At 37.9% G+C, this 14,872-nt stretch overlaps 1 protein-coding gene across 10 annotated transcripts in view; it reads right to left on the bottom strand.

Annotated features, from left to right (window-relative positions):
• ZNF420 (zinc finger protein 420) overlaps positions 1-14,872 on the bottom strand; it is a 37,058-nt gene that overhangs the window by 8,870 nt on the left and 13,316 nt on the right. The window contains exons 1-3 of one of the 10 annotated variants that reach the window (XM_074386437.1): positions 14,733-14,821; positions 10,844-10,928; positions 1,770-1,802 (exon numbers count right to left, since the gene is read on the bottom strand). The exons of 7 other annotated variants lie outside the window; for them this stretch is intronic. The gene's annotated coding sequence lies outside the window, so the exon portion shown is untranslated. Of the gene's footprint in view, positions 1-1,769; positions 1,803-10,843; positions 10,929-14,732; positions 14,823-14,872 lie in introns of those variants that run through there. 2 more of the 10 variants (XM_074386436.1, XM_010348010.3) reach the window with 2 other exon arrangements.

Genomic DNA, 14,872 nt, shown 5'->3' with positions numbered 1-14,872 from the left:
TCTATTCCATTCTGCAATAAGTCTGCTCTTTTCTATTTCTCTCTCTCATACACAAAACTGACTAAATTGATTTCATAGTACAGAAATGTTTCTACCTAGAATTAAAAAACTGACTAAACTGATTTCATAGTACAGAAATGTTCCTACCTAGAATTAAAAAACTGACTAAACGAATTTCATAGTACAGAAATATTCCTACCTAGAATTAAAAAAAATCAGCTTAGAAATATCTCATATATTAATATATGAAAGGGGCATCTGAGAGATGAGAGAATAATGAAAACTCAGATGAGAAGATAAGGGAAGAGATTAAGAAAAATTTTAAAGTCAGTAGTTCTCAAGCTTTGGTGGAGATCAAAATCACCTGGGGAGCATATTAAGATTATAGCTCTCCAACATTACACCAGACTAACTGCTAGTGAATCAGAAAAAGATCCTGGAGATCTCTATTTTTAATACTTCCTATCAACTGATTCACATTCAGATCATGATTTTCTGTGTCTGTTTAATACTTTTTAGTAGCTTCCATGTTAAACTTAATATAAAATCCAAATTCTTCAATGACTTTGACTCATTTCTGACAATCCAAAAATTTGGATTAAGGTCATTTAAGACTGCTTGCCATAGCAAACTTAAATCATTACTGGATTTTGTATAATGTTATGCAAGGACTGAAATTTTTAAATTTTTCTTTGCAATGTCTGGCACTCAGTAAAAACCAGGTCAATGAAAGCACAAAACAACTGAAAAACAGGAGAAAAAACAAAAGAAACTTTGACCTACAAGGACTCAAGTCATGTATCCAACCACCATCATACTTCTTTTTTTTTTTGAGACGAAGTTTCGCTCTTGTTACCCAGGCTGGAGTGCAATGGCGCGATTTCGGCTCACTGCAACCTCCGCCTCCTGGGCTCAGGCAATTCTCCTGCCTCAGCCTCCTAAGTAGCTGGGATTACAGGCACGCACCACCATGCCCAGCTAGTTTTTTGTATTTTTAGTAGAGACGGGGTTTCACCATGTTGACCAGGATGGTCTCGATCTCTCGACCTCGTGATCCACCCGCCTCCAACTAAAAAAAAAAAAAAAAAAAATATATATATATATATATATATATATATATAATATAAATATATTATATATTATATAAAATATCTTACATATATGAGAGAGAGAGAGAGAGAGAGAGAAAGAGAGATTAAAAGAAAATAAAGAAGATCAAGCAATGAAGTAAGAGCCAGAAACTAGAGAGGTGAACATGCTCTGAAGTCAGAGCTACCCTTGGAACATTTGCTGGCTTCAGTAGCCTAAGGTTCTATCTTTGTGTTCTGAAAAATTTAAGAGACAAGCCCTTGCACCACACAAGAGCAGTGATCAGAAATAAACCACTTTACAAAATTCGAACCTATTCAAGGCCTCAAGTTCAGAGACAGGAAAAAAAATTCATCTGACCTCAGTCTTGGCCATTTAAAAAAAATTGACTTTTACTCTGAGTTGGGGAGCCAAAATTAATAAATAAAAAGATAGTTAATGGGAAAGTACAAAAGCTAGATGGATAGAAGTTAGGTGGCTAGTATAATCCACCTGGCTCAGACCAGATGATCGTGGAGGTAAGGGTGGAGGAAGTGAGGTATCATTAGAAAACAGATATATTTTGAAGGTATACTAAAGAGGATGTGATGATGGAATGGACATGTAACATGAAAACAAGAACACAAGGAAGACTATGCATGTTCTGCCTGAAAGGCTGGAACAAAGGAAGTGCTACTTACTGAGAATTCTTCACTGTTGTGATAGGGGCAGATCTGGAAGAGAATATGAAGAGCCTGGTTTTGAACTATTAGATATCAAATGAAAATGTTCAACAGACACATATATGTGAAAGTATGTGACTCTAGGGAGGCGTTTGTATTACAGATATAGTTTGAAAGTCATTACCAAATAAATAACATTTAAAGCTATGAGATTTGATGAGGTCACCCAGGGAGTACCTTTGTATATAACACAGAAGGGAAAAGATGAAAAAGGGATGTTTGAAGATTGAACCCTGGGCCACTTCAGGTAGATGAGAAGGAAACAGCAATGGAGACTAAGAAGGAGTAGCCAGCCAGGAAGTAGGAAAGTGAGGAAAGCACAGAACCCCAGAAGCCATGTGACACAAGTGTTTTCAGAAGGAATGATTGGTTATATCAAGTGCTAAGACATGAGGCAAATGGTGCATTTTTTTTTTTTTTTTGAGATGGAGTCCTGCTCTGTTGCCCATCCTGGGGTACAGTGGCACGATCTCAGCTCACTACAACCTCCACCTCCCGGGTTCAAATGATTCTCTTGTCTCAGCCTTCTGAGTAGCTGGGAATCCATGTGCACACCATCATGTCTGGCTAATTTTTTCGTATTTTTAGTAGATACAGGATTTCATCATGTTGGCCAAGCTGGTCTCGAGCTCCTGACCTCAGGTGATCCTCCTGCCTTGGCCTCCCAAAATGCTGGGATTACGGGTGTGACCCACTGCACCAGGCCTAAATGCGCTTTCTAAATTAAAAATGGCTTTATTTACTGGTAGTCTTCACAAGAATGGCTTTGGTAGAATAATGGGAGCAAGTTCTGACTAAACCAGATTCAAAAGAATGAAAGAATGAGAAAAAAGCTGGTGTTAGGGAAAATGGAAAATTATTTTGTATTTTTCTGTAAAAAGTAGCAAAGAAGGCCAGGTGTGATGGCTCATGCCTGTAATCCCAGCACTTTGGGAAGCCAAGGCGGGTGAATCACGAGGTCAAGCGCTCAAGACCATCCTGGCCAAAATGGTGAAATGCTATCTCTACTAAAAATACAAAAAATTAGCCAGGCATGGTGGTGTATGCCTATAGTCCCAGCTACTTGGGAGGCTAAGGCAGGAGAATTGCTTGAAACCGGAAAAAGGAAGTTGCAGTGAGCCAGGATTGTGCCACTGCACTCCAGCCTGGCAATAAAGCAAGTCTCTCACAAAAAGAAAAAAAGTAGCAAAGAAATGGAGCTATATCAGAATAATGTGTATATCAAAAGATTTGTCTCTGTGTTTTTCCTTTTAAGATGGAAGAAACTATGACATGTTTGCATGCTGATGAGAATTCTCGTAAAAGTTATGGACAAGTTGATGTTAGAGGAGACAAAGGGCAGTTGCTTCAACAATGTCTTTAAAAATATGAGAAGGAATGGAATTCAGTATCCAAGTGAGAATACTGGCCTTAAGTAAAGGCACAAAAAGTTTACGTGTCTACAGAAAAAGAGGTTGAATGAGTATAGATGAAGGTAGGTAAAAACACAAGGAAGCAGGAACTTGCAGAAATTCTCTACTGCTAACTTCAGTTTCCTCAGTGAAATCAGCTCAGGGACATCATCTAAGAGCCAGGCAAGGAATTATAACAGTCATGACCGTTATGTAACTAACAACTTAACTCCTAAATAAACAAAAGCTAGCAGACATACAAAGAAATGAATCACAGTCATAGTAAAGAATAGAATATAAACAGAAAAGAAATAAAAACAAGGAAGACTATAACATAATAATATAGGCAGATAGATAAAACTGATATAAAATGTTTTCAATTATCATATTAGCATAACATTAAAAATATAAAAACACATAATCCTTGAATTAAGTAACTAAGACACTTCTATATGATGTTTGTTATAGGAGGAAATAAAAATAAAATTTAAAACCAATTTAGAGGCAGGGTGCGGTGACTCAGGCCTGTAATCCCAGCACCTTGGGAAGCTGAGGCAGGTGGATCATGAGGAGTTCAAGAGTAGCCTGGCCAACATAGTGAAACTCCATCTCTATTAAAGATAGAAAATTTAGCCAGGCATGGTGGTGGTGCATACCTATGGTCCTGGCTACTTAGGAGGCTAAAGCAGGAGAATTGAACCTGGGAGGTGGAAGTTGCAGTGAGTCAAGATCATGCCACTGCACTCCAACATGGGCAACACAGCGAGACTCCGTATTAAAAAAAAAATTTAGAACTAAATAGCAAAAGAAACTGTGGGAAAGCCCAGAAAATCAGCTAAATTTGTACCTAGAGAAATTTACAGTTTTAAATACATTTATTAAAAAACAAGAAATATAATAGTTAAAAACGAGAATTAAGATTTCACCTCAAGAAGTGAGCAAAAAGCATTAACTAAAAACCAAAAATAAGCAAGATAAAAATCAGAAAATGAGTAAATTAGAAATGCAGAAACAGCAGAAATAATTAGAAAAACTAAAATACCAAAATTCTTTGAAAATATCAATAAATAATACAAAAAAGTGACATGTAGGGAAAAAATACGTGGAGCACAAATCCAAAGCACTGGAAAGAAAAAATAAACCATAGGCCGGGCGCGGTGGCTCAAGCTTGTGATCCTAGCACTTTGGGAGGCCGAGGCGGGTGGATCACGAGGTCGAGAGATCGAGACCATCCTGGTAAACATGGTGAAACTCTGTCTCTACTAAAAATACAAAAAAAATTAGCTGGGCATGGTGGCACGTGCCTATAATCCCAGCTACTCAGGAGGCTGAGGCAGGAGAATTACCTGAACCTGGGAGGCGGAGGTTGTGGTGAGCCGAGATCACACCATTGCACTCCAGCCTGGGTAACAAGAGCGAAACTCCGTCTCAAAAAAAAAAAAAAAAAAAAAACCATAAATTCAGGAGATAAAAAGTATTTATGAGAGATTATGGGTGTGACATCAGCAAGATGGCAGGAAAGGAGGTGATCCGCTCATATCCCATCACAAGAATTCTGCACCCATCCACAGATAAAAGTCTCTTTGCAGAAGCTTTGGAAGTCACGTAGGAGGGTGTAAGACTCAGGTAAAGCCCAACACCTAGGAAAGTAATTTTGAGAGTGCAGATTGGCACCCAGGTAGCTGATCTGCCATGCTGATCCCAGGTTCAAGCTTGAAAATGGCCCCATTCCCCATAGGGCTTAGCTACAGCCCCATGCGGCCTTGGACGTGAATCAAAACCATCTGTCAAAAGGTCCAGGAGGAATCATGCACACTAGTGTCTAGGTAGAGAGGCTCATATGCCTGCTGACATCAGTTCTGGTAGTGAACCTCCCAGTTGCTCTGGGGCTCAGCTCCAGCCTCTCAGCTGGCTCCTAGTTCAGAACTGCTCATACAAGGATCCAGAGTAAGATTCATCCATATCTAGTAGTTTGGGAGTTGGAGTCTTCACAATGGGCTCGCCAATCTCTGTCCCACAGCAGACATTAAGGAAGCACAGTCTGTCTTGGGCCCTCCTGCAATAAGTGGAGAACTATCCCCTCTGTGCAGACACACTGGGAGACACACACCCACGTGGGCTGAGATGGGCTCATCAGCTGCCATTCCACAGCGCATGCTCAGGGGGTCCAGTCTCAGCTCCAGCACCTCCCAGTGCAGTCAGGGAACTATTCCATCTGTGCAGGGACCAGCTGGGAGACATATGCCCATGGAAGCCTCCGTCCCACAGCAGATGCCGAGAGGGCCCAGTCTAAGCTCCAACCCCTCTTGTTGTAGTCATAGAACAACCCTCTCTGTGCAGAGACGTGCTGGGAGATGTGCACCTGTCTAAGCCAACAAGATAGGCTTGCCAGCCTCTGTACAACAGCAAATCCTAAGGCAGCCCAGTCTCAGCTCCAGCCCTCTCACTGTAATTAGAGACCTATTTCGCCTGTGCAAGGACCTCCTGTAGGCACACCTATCTGAGCCACCAGGACAGTCTTCTGAGCTCAGGTCCCTGTCTGGACTTCCCATACAGTACTAGTGTCCTTCCTGGGTTTTCCCTAGGTCCACTCAGGTGGAGAGCCTCATCAACCTTGGAGCCCTTGTAAGGCTGGCAGGAAGCCTGGGCTCAAGAACGCCCTCTAATGCTGAGACAGATGCAGCGGTTACAGGCTCAAGGGAATATAACAGTTAGTCTGTTTAGAATGTCTGGAAGGCCCTTAGAAGAAGGATAGCCACAAACAAACAAAGCCAGATTGCAAACTTTTTTTTTTTTTTTTTTTTTTTTTAGAAGGAGTCTTGCTTTGTCACCCAGGCTGGAATGCAATGGCACAATCTCAGCTCAGCTCACTGCAACCTCTGCCTCTGGGGTTCAAGCAATTCTCCTGTCTTGGCCTCCAAAGTAGCTGGGACTATAGGCACATGCCACCACACCTGGCTAATTTTTGTACTTTTAGTAGAGACAGGGTTTCACCATATGGGTCAGGCTGGTCTCAAACTCCTGATCTCAGGTGATCCACCCACCTCAGCCTCCCAACGTGCTGGAATTACAGGCATGAGCCACCACGCTCAGCCTGCAAACTCAAATAAATTGCTCAGTGTGCAGACATCATCACATGTTCATAAACATAACGAACATTCAGGAAAATATGAGCTCATCAAATGAACAAAATAAGGTGCTAATGACTGACGAAATCAATGTACAAAAATAAGTAGCATTTCCATATGCCAACAGGCAACTATGTGAAAATGAAATCAATCCCATTTATGATAGATAGCAAAAAAGCAAAAACAAACAAACAAAAACTGAAACAAACCAAGGAATAAATTTAACCAAAGAGGTAAGAGTTTTACAATGAAAACTATAAACATTGACAGAAGAAATTAAAGAGGAAATTAATAAATGAAAATATATTCCACGGATCAGAAGAATTAACATCGTTAAAATGTCTATACTACCCAAAACAATCTACAAATGCTATGTAATCCCTATCAAAATACCACCAATGACACTATTCACAGAAATACAAAGAACAATCCTAAAATTCATATGGAACCACAAAAGTCCCCAAACAGCCAAAGCAATCTTTTTTTATTTTTTTATTTTTTAAAATGGAGTTTTGCTCTTGTCACCCAGGCTGGAGTGCAATGGTGTGCTCTTGGGTCACTGCAACCTCCACCTCCCAGGTTGAAGTGATTCTCCTGCCTCAGCCTCCTGGAGTAGTGGGGATTACAGGCATCCACCACCACGGCTAGGTAACTTTTTGTATTCTCAGTAGACATGGGGTTTCACCATGTTGGCCAGGCTGTTCTCAACCTTCTGGCCTCAGGTGATCCACCTGTTTCAGCCTCCCAAAGTGTTGGGATTATAGGCATGAGCCACCACACTTGGCCACCAAAGCGATCTTGTACAAAAAGAACAAAGCTGCAGGCATCACACTCCATGACTTGAAAATATACTACAAAACAATAGTAACCAAACAGTATGGTACTGGCATGAAAACAGACACACAGAACAATGGAACAGGATAGAGAACCCAGAAAAAAAAATCCATATATTTGCAGCCAATTGATTTTCAACAAGAAGGCCAAGAACACAAGTTGGGAAAAGGACACTCTCTTTAGTAAATGGTACTGGGTAAACTGAATATCCATCTGCAAAAGAATAAAACTAGACTCCTATCTCTCACCATTCAACTCAAAATGGATTAAAGACTTAAATGTAAGACTGGAAACGATGAAACTAGTAGAAGAAAACACAGGGAAGCAGACACTGATCTGGGCAAGGATTTTTTAATAAGACCTCAAAAGCACTGACAATAAATGTAAAAGCAGATAAATGTATTACATCAAAGTAAAAAGGTTCTGTACAGCAAAGGAAATGAGAGTAAAGAGACAACCTACAGAATGGGAGAAAATATTCACAAACTATGTATCTAGCAAGGGGTTGATAACAAGAATATATAAGAAAGTCAACTCAACAGCAAAAAAACTGGTCATCTGATTAAAAAATAGTAAAAAGATTTGAATAAACATTTTTAAAAAAAGACATACAAATGGCTAACAGGTAAGTGAAAAAATGCTCAACATCACTAATAACAGGGAAATGCAAATCAAAGCTAAAATCAGATATCACCTCACCATTATTCGAAGGGCTATTAAAAGACAAAATATAACAAATTCTGGTAAAAATGTGGAAAAAGGGGAAACTCTTACATACTCTTTGTGGGAATGTAAATTAGCACAATCATTATGGAAAATAGTATGGAACTTTCTCAAAAAATTAAAAATAGGACTATCATATGATCCAACATTCCAACTACTGGGTATATATCCAAAAGAAATAAAATCAGTATGTGAAAGAGGTATCCTGCATTCCCATGTTTACTGCAGCACTATCCACAATAGCAATAATATGGTCTCAAACTCAGCGTCCATTAAAAGACAAATGAATTTTCAAAAATGGGGTATATATGCAGAACAGAATACTATCCCCCTATAAAAGTGAATAAGATCCTGTTATTTTTGACAACTTGGATGAAGCTAGAGGACATTATATTAAGTGAAATATGCCAAGAACAGGACAAATATCACAAGACTTCACTCATATGTGGAACCTAAAAAGGTTGATCTCATAGAAGCAGAGAGTAGAACAGTGGTTACCAGAGGCTGAGTGGGGTGGCTGGGAAGAGACTGGTCAATGGGTACAAAGTTATAGTTAGATAGGAGAAATAAATTCTGATGTACTGTTGCACAACAAGTTGACTATATAGTCAACAAAAGTGTCTTGAATGCTTGCAAATAGCTAGAAGGGAGCATCTTGAATGTTCTAACCACAAAGAAATGACAAGTGTTTTGAGGTGACAAATATGCTAATTACCCTGATTTGATAATTACACAAAGTACACATGTATAAAACATCACACTGTAGCCCATAAATATGTACATTATGTGTCAACTAAAAGTAAAATAAAACTTTCAAAAGTGTTTATGAGAAAAATAACTCAACAGTAAATTAGAACTGGATGAAATAGATGAAAAACATGAAAAATTACTCATAAAGATAAAATAACTGATATATACAATAACCACATAAAAAGTTTAAATTTGAGTTCAGAGTCTGTGCTCCTAAAAGGCAATAGATACCTATGACTGATGATCATTTGTATCTGCTGGTCATTGTACCTGTTGTATCTACCAGTCAAGGCAATAGATTTCAGTGACCAGTAGGTTTACCAGCAATATTATTCAAACATTAAAGAATATATAGGCCAGGCGTGGTGGCTTATACCTGTAATCCCAGCACTGTGAGAGATCAAGGCAGGTGGACTGCCTGAGTCCAGAAGTCCAAGATTAGTCTGGGCAATGTGGCAATACCCCATCTCCAAAAAATACAAAAATTAGACATGGTGGCACATGCCTGTAGTCCCAGCTAGGATCACCTGGGCTCAGGGAGGTGAAGGCTGCAGTGAGCTGTGATTGTGCCACTGCACTTCAGCCTAAGTGACAGAGTGAGACCCTGTCTCAACAACAACAGCAACAACAACAAAAGAATATATAATTCTAATCATACATAACTGTTGAACATATAAAAATATGGTAATCTACCCTAGTCATTTTACAAAGTTAAATTAACTCATATAACAACACTGAACAACGATCTCAGGAAAACTAAGCCAGTCTCATGAATGAACGAAGGTAAAATTTAAAAATAAAATATTAGAAACAAAGAACCTAGCTGTGTATTTAAGGGATAACACATCATAATCATATAAAGTTTATCCCACAAATGCAGAAATAATTTGACATCAGAGTCTATTTTCCCACACGAAGAACTTAAAGAATAAAATAACATTATTTCAAAAAATGCCAAAAATTTTAAACTATATTCTAAGACCCTTTATTAAAAGTTCTCTAAAACTAGAATCAGGTAAAAACCTAGTTAAGAGTATTTACCAGATGCCCACAGAAATATATTTCATAGTTAAACATTAGAAACACTGCCAATAAAGTTTGAGAAAAGAAAGATTTATTTTCAAATTCTGCTAGAGGTCCTACTGAATATAGTTGCTTTTTTTAAAGGTAAAACCAGAAAGAGAAAAGACGACATATCGTATGTAGAGAGTAAAACTGTCTATCTAGAAATCCACTATTATCCACTGAAAAACTATTAGATATTTCCATAAGATTATTATCAATTTATAGAAATCAATACTTGCTCATACATAATATATATCAGTATTAGCCATTTAGAAATGTTACAGAACAAAAATCCTATTGACAATATAAACAAAATGTACTGACAAATTGCTTAAGAAATGTGTAAGACCTTTTAAGAAAAAACCACGAAACTTTGCAGAGAACATAAAAAAGAAAAGCAGATTTAGCATGTTCAACAATAGGATTCAAGATTGTTAATATGTAAATGGTGCACCAGATTTCTTGAAAAACATAAATACTGGATAAAATATGAAAAACATCCTTTTAAAAGTATGTGAAGCATAAAAGAAAGTAAGTCTAGGGGTGCTACAATGAAGTAAGAACCAGAAAGTAGACGGGTAAATATGCTCTGAAGTTACAGCTATCCTTGGGATATTTGCTGATTTTAATTACCTAGATGTTTGTATCTTAATGGTCTGAAAAAATTCAACAGACAAGACCTCTTCTCGACAAAAGAGCAGAGATTACAAATAAACCTCTTGACAAAATTAGAATTACTCAAGGAATAAAGTTCAGAGAAAGAAAAACAAATCCATCAAACCTTAAAGGAAAATGACATGGAACTTTTCAGTCTTGGCCTGGACTCTCAAAGAAAAGGAGAAAAAAAAGTGCTATGGATAATTCACTGTTACACAAGAGTCCCCAAGGATACAAGAAACAGCAAAATTAGACCTGTCTCCCAGAAATTTGAATTGTATGACATGTAAGTGCTGGAAATACATGAAAGTGTAAGATAAAATCCATGAGAAAGGGACCAGTTAAAAAAAAAAAAAAAAAAAAAAGATCTGGGAGAGGAGGAGGATATCAAACTTCTAGAAATGAAACAATATAACCAATTACATTAAAATCTTATAGAGAAAAAAAATCTTAAAAGCAGCCAGAGAAAATACAGATTACTTACAAAAGGAACAACAATGAAACAGATGGCAGACTTCTCAAGAGCAACAATAGAAGCCAGAAGACAGTGGAATAATATCTTCAGAGTGCTGAGAAAAAAATAATTGTCAGTATAGAATTTTATACCTAGTTAATCATCAGGCAAGAATGACAGTGAAACAAGGTTATTTTGCAACAATGACAAAAATAAACACTTAGAGCATTTGTTAACAATAAGCCAGGCCGGGGATAGTGGCTCATGCCTGTAATCCCAGCACTTTGGGATGCCAAGTCAGGTGGATCCCCTGAGGTCAGGAGTTCAAGACTAACCTGGACAACCTGGTGAAACCCCATCTCTACTAAGAATACAAAAATCAGCCAGGTGTGGTGGTGGGCACCTGATATCCCAGCTACTTGGGAGGCTGAGGCAGGAGAATCACTTGAACCTGGGAGGTGGAGTTTGCAGTGAGCCGAGATCACGCCACTGCACTGCAGCTTGGGCAACAAGAGAAGACTCCATCTCAAAAACAAGAACAAGAACAAGAACAACAACAAAAATGCCTTCCCTAATGTATTTTCTGGTAAACAAAATATTCTAGAAGGAAGGTATAATGAAAGAGGAATAGCATACAAATAAAAGATAATTATGCAAACAAATCCACAAGCAAATATTGACATTATGAAACAAAAATAATGCGCATTTTGTAGGCTAAAAAAAGAACAGAACTAAAATACCAGAGAAAAATACCAGATTGGAGAAACAGTTCAAAGTTAAAGCATTCCAATATCCTTTACATTTTCTTAAGGAAAGTCAGACATGAATTTCAGCCTTTGCTAAATTAAGTTTGTATTTGTCAAGTGACACAAACAATAATGATAATAATTAAAGTACCAAAACAGGCAGAAATACCCCCAAAATATTTAAATTCACCAGCAATGGCAGAAATGTTCTTCTGTTTTCCATCCACAAATTAACAAAGATATTTCTAAGTGATAAGAGCCACTATTGATAAAGTATAAAATAGGTATGCATTGCTGGTATACTTCTGATAAGAATTCTGTGACAATATATACTTGACACAGAAATGTCAATTTCTTATCTCTCCTTATAACCTCAACTAATTGCCACAATGGTTATCAATTTATTTCACAGTAGATACTATCCTTTATATTTGTTTTTCAACTTGTTGGCCTTGAAATCCTAGGGATGGTGATAGAGCAAGTTTATTGCAGAGCAATATGCAAACCAAATATTGTATGTGGACTGAATAAATACATTTTAGTATCCATCAAAATATATAATATCCATTAAATATATAATTTTTCAGACATAATTACAATGAATAGAAACTATAAAATATCACTGGCATTAAAAGAATTAGGTACACATGATAAAAATTTAAAGATAACTGTAAAAAGAATATAAATACTGTATGTTTTCCAAACTAAACAAGGGGGAAAATGGAGTTTCAAAAGATAAAACAAGATTGTATCCTCCTGATTAAGGAGGGGCAAATTTGCCCGTAAGATAAAAAGAAAAAACAAAAAGCATAAAATAGGGGACAAATAAATCCAAGTATATTGGTAATAAATTAAATGAAGTGAACATTCAATTTTTTAAAAAGTTCTCAGATAATACCACAGTGCAGTGGTTACCAAACATTTCTAAATATTTGAAAAACCTAGAGAATTTCAAAAAATAATGATACTTGTGTACCATGCCCAGAGATTATTATTTAATTGGTCTGGGGTGTGGCCTGAGCTGTGGAATTTTTTAAAAAGACAGTAAATGTTTCTAAAGTACACACAAGTTTGGAAACCATTTCCATATTATTTCTGCACAATGGCTTTAGTATACCCATTGAGTTGTATAACAATTACCACAATCTAATTTTTTAACAATTTTTTTTACCCCTAAAAGAAATGCTGTGTGCTCAATAGCAGTCACTTCGCATTTCCCCACTCCCCATTCTCCATCCCCTCTACATCTTTCCTATCCCCAGTGCTGGGTAACCAGTAATCTACTTTCTATCAGTACACATTTGCCTATTGAGGACATGTCATATAAATGCAATCATATAATATGTAATGTTTGTATTTGGCTTCTTTGACTTGGCATGGGATATGTTTGGATGTTTGTCCCCTGGGCATCTCATGCTGATGGAATCTAATGTGAAGTATAATCCCCAGTGTCAGAGGTGGGGCCTGGTGGGAGGTATGTGGATCATGTGGGTGGATCTCTCATGAATGGCTTGGTGCCATCTTTGTGGTAAAGAATGAGTTCTTGGCTGGGCGCGGTGGCTCAAGCCTGTAATCCCAGCACTTCGGGGGGCCGAGGCGGGTGGATCACGAGGTCAAGAGATCGAGACCATCCTGGTCAACAAGGTGAAACCCCGTCTCCACTAAAAATACAAAAAAAAATTAGCTGGGCATGGTGGCGGGTGCCTGTAATCCCAGCTACTCAGGAGGCTGAGGCAGGAGAATTGCCTGAACCCAGGAGACGGAGGTTGCGGTGAGCTGAGATCGCGCCATTGCACTCCAGCCTGGGTAACAAGAGCGAAACTCCATCTCAAAAAAAAAAAAAAAAAAAAAAGAATGAGTTCTTATGCTATGAGTTCACACGAGATTGGGTTGTTTAAAAGAGCCTGGAAGATCCTCCTCTCTCTCTTGCCATGTGACACACTGGCTCCCCTTCCCTTCCACCATGACTAAAAGCTTCCTGGGCCTCACCAAAAGCCAAGCAGATGCTAGCGCTATGCTTGTAGAGCCTCCAGGAGCATAAGCCAAGTAAATTTCTTTTTATTATAAATTACTCAGCCTCAGGTATTTCTTTATAGCATGTTTCCAAGGTGCATCCATGTTAAAGCATGTATCAGAACTTCATTCCTTTTAATTGCTGAATAGTATTTCATTGTAAGAATATGCCAAATTTTATCCATTCATTAGTTGATGGACATTTGGGTGGTTCCCACTTTTTGGCTATTGTGAATATCAAGACATAGTGCACTTCTGCCTCTAAATCTTGAGAATGCCTGGTACTGTGAAACATCTTAATTTTTGCCAATTTACAGCATGTGAAATAATTCTATCATTGTGGTTTTGCTATTTTTTTTTTTTTTTTTTTTTTTTTTTGAGAAAGAGTCTCCCTCTGTCACCCAGGCTGGAGTGCAATGGCTGGATCTGGGCTCACCGCAACCACCACCTCCTGGGTTCAAGCAATTCTCCTGCCTCAGCCTCCTGAGTAACTGGGATTACAGGCACCTGCCACCACGCCCAGTTAATTTTTGTATTTTTAGTAGAGATGGGGTTTCACCATGTTGGCCAGGCTCGAACTCCTGGCCTCAAGTAATCCGCCCGCCTCGGCCTCCCAAAGTGTTGGGGTTACAGGCGTGAGCCACCGTGCCCAGCCTAATTTGCATTTTTTCCCTTCAACTGCCAATAGATATCTTTTATGGAATTTTTCAATATTGTTATTTATCTTATTCTTATCAATCTGTAGAAGCTTTTCATATTCTGATACTAATTACTAATTTCATTGTTGTCTATATGCATTGCAAGTATCTCTGCCCAATTCATGGCTTGTCTTTTACTGTCTTTATAATGTCTTTTGATAAAGAGAGTAATTTTTATGCAGCCAAATTTATCAATCTTTCAATTATCATTTTTAAAAAGAACTAAATAGAACTTTTAGAAATTATTTTTCTTTCAAATCTGTCCCTTTATGAAAATCTATTAGTCATCAATCTTGCAGTTTAATTTATTTCTTTAAACCAGCACCAATAGTTTATTTATATCTACATCTAATCATTCTAATATGTAAAGATTTTTGCCATATAATATGTTATTTCTTCAGATTATCTATCACTCAGCTGTGACCTATATCCCTGCGAAGTGGATGATCTTTGTGAGCTCACCTTTTGTTGATCTTAACTTGTGAGAATTCTAAAGGCCTCTTACTTTCCTCTGGAGATTTGCATTTGCTTCAGATGGGGAGTCAGGAGGCATCACCTTAGAGAATAAAATTTCAGTCTTTTTTATTCTATGTCACTGTCTT

This window comes from Saimiri boliviensis, chromosome 14, assembly GCF_048565385.1.
Source record: "Saimiri boliviensis isolate mSaiBol1 chromosome 14, mSaiBol1.pri, whole genome shotgun sequence".
In the NCBI taxonomy this organism is placed as follows: domain Eukaryota; kingdom Metazoa; phylum Chordata; class Mammalia; order Primates; family Cebidae; genus Saimiri; species Saimiri boliviensis.
Note: the sequence above shows the minus strand (reverse complement) of the source record. Positions and strands in the feature narration are given on the sequence as shown.